The 5,173-nt window shown below is 41.0% G+C and overlaps 1 non-coding gene across 1 annotated transcript; it reads left to right on the top strand.

Moving 5' to 3' along the window:
* Positions 1-4,686: 4,686 nt before the first annotated feature.
* Positions 4,687-4,793, top strand: LOC116856887. The gene has a single exon (XR_004380646.1). It is a non-coding gene; the product is annotated as a U6 spliceosomal RNA (small nuclear RNA).
* Positions 4,794-5,173: the final 380 nt, after the last annotated feature.

Below are 5,173 nucleotides of genomic sequence, written 5' to 3'. Positions count from 1 at the left end.
GGAGCACTTGTGTGGCTCAGTAAGCTAAGGGTCATGGGATCAAGCCAGCATTGGGTTCTGTGCTCAGCACAGAGTGTGCTTGAGATTCTCTCCCTCTGCCACTCCTCCTACTCAAGCTCCATCCCCTCAAATAAACAAACAAACAATTAATTAATTAATTAAAATATTTTTAAAAACTAACTAAATAAATAGGTAAATAAACACAATATGATGGGTGAAGGAATGAAAGGATACTTTTTTCTTCTTGGAGCATTTCTATATTGCATTTCTTCTCCAGTGGAAATATTCATGCACTACTTATATAATTTTTAAAAAGATTTTATTTATTTATTTCAGAGAGAGAGCATGACCAGGAGGAAGGGCTGAGAAAGTGGGAAAGAGAGAGAATCCACAAGCAAACACCCCACTGAGTATGGACCCAGATGAGCCACTGAGCCACCCAGGCACCTCTATTACTTACATAATTTAAAAAAAAATCAATATGAACAGAAGAATAAAGCTCAAAAGAACACACACACACACACACACACACACACACACACACACACACACACAGGGTTGACCTCAAACTGATAAGGGGCTTACGGCTCAATTAGCCACCCTTGATATAAATTAACATGTCAAGATACAATGTGAATCAGCAAAGATTTTAAAGGTTACATTTGTATCTGAGACATATTTTGGAGATGAATGCATTATTAGTCAGATGAGCAAATTTTCAAGGTGCATGCTATCACCCATCCCTCTAACTAAACGGAAAGCCTGTGAGCTTAGATATAGACTTCTCCTGCAGCTCTAGCACAGTCCCCCAGTTACACTAGGTGCTTTTATTAAAAGTTGATGACTGAGGAGTGCTTGGGGGGCTCAGTCAGTTAAGTATCTGACTCTTGATTCCAGCTCAGGTCTTCATCCCCTGGTCGTGAGTTCAAGCTCTGTATCAGACTTTACACTGGCCATGAAGCCTACTTTTATTTATTTATTTATTTATTTATTTATTTATAAAGATTTTATTTATTTATTTGACACACACAGATCACAAGTAGGCAGAGAGGCAGGCAGAGAGAGAGAGAGGAGGAAGCAGGCTCCCTGCTGAGCAGAGAGCCCGATGTGGGGCTCGATGTGGGGCTCGATTCCAGGACCCAGGGATCATGACCTGAGCTGAAGGCAAAGGCTTTAACCCACTGAGCCACCCAGGCACCCCATGGAGCCTACTTAAAAAAAAAAAAAGTTGATGATGGTTATTACTTTGGCATAGTTATAACACCTTATGTTTTCATGATGCTTTTCAGGTGTTCAAAGCACTTCTACATATTTTCTTATTTGCCCCTCACGATAAGTTAGGTAGACTTGGCAGGGTACCTGCATTTCACAGGTGAAGAAAAGAGTCTCAAAGAGGTTAAGTGGCTTTACTGAGGCCATCTGGCTGACATTGGTTGGGTTGGAACTGGCACAAAGTCCCCTCCACTTCCCTTTTACCCTATGGTGCTTACTGCAGCCTGGTTTCTCCTAGGACACGTTTTACTGGTATGTCCCATCACAATGTTTGCTAAATGATAATGTTAATAGCAGAGGTCATATAGGCAAGACAGTTTAGAGACTGCACTTTTAAATGCTCACTCAGCCTTAAGAGGGTAATTACATAATGATTTAGGAAACCCAGCCACTTAAAAAAAACTTACTATAATGGTGAAATTATCTGTGATGCGAAGCCAAAGAATCGAATACACTGCATTGCTTAGCAGTTCTATTTAGCTACAAGCAGAGTTTTTAGACATTCTACACCCATTCATTCAACAAATATTTATTGAGTGCCAAGTACATGCCAATCACTTTTTTCAGCACTGAGGATACGGCAGTGAACAAAACAAAATCTGTGTTCTCAGAGCTCACACTCTAGTGGAGGGAGACATACAACAAACAAATCAATATACACTATGGACAATGCTATGGAGGAAGAAATGGAGCTTACATGGGCTGGCCGGCGAAGGTCTTTCTGATAAGGAGACATCTGAGCAGGACACAAAAGAATTTAGGAAGTGAGCCATATTCCCTCCAAGCAGAGGTCCTGGGGCAGGAGAGAAAATTCTCTCTGTCATTCTTAAAAGTACAGAAGAGGAACTACTTCATGCCCAAATGATCCATAGAGAGCCACCAAAGCTACACTTTCCCCCAAGACTGATGACTGTTGTCTTGGATTTATGTGGTTGCTTTTATTTAAAATAACATTTCTAATAAATAGTAAAACCTACTTTGTCTCTGTTGCCTTAGTAATATCAAATATATATTTTTAATTTTTTAATTAACATATAATGTATTATTTGTTTTGGGAGTACAGTTCTGTGATTCATCAGTCTTACACAATACACAGAACTCACCATAGCATATACCCTGTCCATCACCCAGCCACCCATCTTTCCCACCCCTCTCCACTCCAGCAACCTTCAGTTTCCTGAGATTAAGAGCCTCTTATGGTTTGTCTTCCTCTCTGGTTTCATCCTGTTTCACTTTTCCTCTCTTCCCCCATGATCCTATGCTTTGTTTTCAAATTCTATATATCAGTGAGATCATGTGATAATTGTCTTTCTCTGATTGACTTATTTAACTTAGCAAATGGCAAAATTTCATTTTTTGATGGCTGCATAATATTCTTCTGTGTGTGTGTGTGTGTGTGTGTGTGTGTGTATACACCACATCTTCTTTTTCCATTCATCTGCAGATGGACATCTAGACTCTTTCCATAGTTTGGCTATTGTGGACATTGCTGCTATAAACATTAGGGTGCATGTGTTTATTTTTATTTTTCTTTATTTTATTTTTTGTTTTTTTAGAGAGAGAGTAAAGCTGGCAAGGGGCATAGAGAGAGGATGAGAGGGAATCCCAAGCAGCCTCATGCCCAGTGAGGAGCTCACAGTGGGGCTCAATCCCACAACTCTGAGATCATGACCTGAACCGAAATCAAGAGTCAGATGCCTAACTGACTGAGCCATCCAGGCGCCCCATTATCAAACTTTTTTTTTTTTTTAAAGAAAATACTGAGTGGCACTTGGGTGGCTCGGTAAGTCAAGTGTCTGCCTTTTACTCAGGTCATGATCTCAGGGTCCTGCTCAGTAGAGTCTGCTTCACCCTCACCCTTTGCCCATCCCCCCTGCTTGTGTTTCTCTCTCTCTCTTGCTCACTCTCTCAAATAAATGAATAAAATCTAAAAAAAAATACTGAATATTTTATTTCTTCATTTAGTTTTACCTTCCTAGCTTCACCACGTAGACACTGTCTTTTGTCTTCTTTTTTTTTTTAATAATTTGAATTTTTATCTAAAGGACTAAAGCTACTTATAGCATGGGGCTCTTGAAAAATTTAGTTGGCCAGGGGAAACAGTCAGAAGAGATGCACTTTTCACTGGGCATTTGATAAGCTGAATTGTCCTTCGTGTTACAGAAACCACACTTCCTACTCAGAATGTCTGTTTGCCTTCCTCATATATTTTTTCTTTATGCTATGGAAATATCCAGGATATTTAATGCTTTGTGTTCTAGACCTCACAGTCTAATCACCTTCAAACCCAAACCTCAGTGACTTCAAACAACAGCCATATTATTTAACCTTATGATTCTGTGGGTTAACCTAACTCAACTGGGCAATTCTGCTGGTCCTTTTGGTGTTTCTTGGTTATAGTCATCTGGAAGCTTGCCAGTGATGCAGAGATAGCTGAGTCTTTCTCCTTCCCACAAATAGTGTTGGGCTTCTCCTCTCTATTTGGGCTTTCCACATGGCTGCTTGGGCTTCCTCACAACATGGCAGGTAGGTTCCAGAAGGCAATGGAAGCTGCCGTTCCTTCTGAAGGCTGGGCCCAGAACTGACCCAGCATGATCTCCACTGCATTCTATTAGTCAGCAGAGTCACAGCCAGTCCAGATTTAATGAAGGCGAGGATTGCACAAGTACACAAGTAGCATGGAAGGGTAGTGCATTGAGGTCCATCTTTAGGGACCAATTATAGCACCTTCCCACCCTGCATCATTGTTAGGTGTGCTTACTTTGGTTACATAACCAAACAGAAAGTCTCTAACACATGGTGGTAAAAAGTATTATACAAACACAGAAAAAGCAATGACCAATACTTTCTGGCAGGGAAAAGAATGACTTTGATGGAAAGGCGTTTCAAGCTAAATCTTCAATGCTGAACGGCTTCCGTGGGACTCTCAGGGAAGGCAGGTTAGGCAGAGGAAGTAGTGTGAGTGAGCTTGCTGAGGCATGAAGGAGCCCGTGGTATTTGGGGAACACAAGACCTTAGGACCATGGGAAAAGGTGGAGGAGATGGTGGAAAAAACTGAAGAGGAAATGTGGGGTTTGATCAAGACAGGATATTCCAGGGGCCTAAAGAGAACTTCCACTAGCTGAAAGAAAAACCAGACCCTCCTTTGGGTAAAGTTAATTCTTCAGTATGCACCACCTACCTGTATTTCAGAATACATGTTGAGACGATAAGCTTAATTTGTCTGGGTTGGCCTGCCCCGTGTGGTTTCCATGATGCTAATTTATAAATAGCCTCATTCTCCTCTCCCAAATACATGGGACCGTGCTTCCTTAACCCCTTCGAAGATAGGTATGGCCTGATGACTTGTCTTAGTTGAAGAAATGTAAGTAGAAGTGAGGAGCAAGCAGAAGCTTTAGAAGTCAGTAAGAGATTGTGCTCGCCTCAGCAGCACATATACTAAAATTAAAACAATACAGAGAAAATTAGCATGGTTCCTGCACAAGGATGACACACAAATTTGTGAATCATTCCATATTTTTAAAGAATTTATAAAACTCAACACCCAAAAACCAAATAATCCAATTTAAAAATGGGCAGAGGACATGAACAGACATTTCTCCAAAAAAGACATCCAGATGACCAGTAAACAAGAAAAGATATTCAACATCACTTAACATAGGGGAAATGCAGATCAAAACTACAGTGAGGGGCGCCTGGGTGGCTCAGTGGGTTAAAGCCTCTGCCTTTGGCTCAGGTCATGATCCCAGGGTCCTGGGATAGAGCCCCACATCAGGCTCTCCGCTCAGCAGGGAGCCTGTTTCCACCTCTCTCTCTCTGCCTGCCTCTCTGCCTACTTGTGATCTGTCTGTCAAATAAATAAATAAAAATCTTGAAAAAAAAAAAAACTACAGTGAGATAC

Source organism: Lontra canadensis, unplaced genomic scaffold (genome assembly GCF_010015895.1).
Source record: "Lontra canadensis isolate GAN:19392208 unplaced genomic scaffold, GSC_riverotter_1.0 scaffold113, whole genome shotgun sequence".
Taxonomy (NCBI): domain Eukaryota; kingdom Metazoa; phylum Chordata; class Mammalia; order Carnivora; family Mustelidae; genus Lontra; species Lontra canadensis.
The sequence above is the reverse complement of the archived record's forward strand: the minus strand, read 5'-3'. Positions and strand labels throughout refer to the sequence as shown.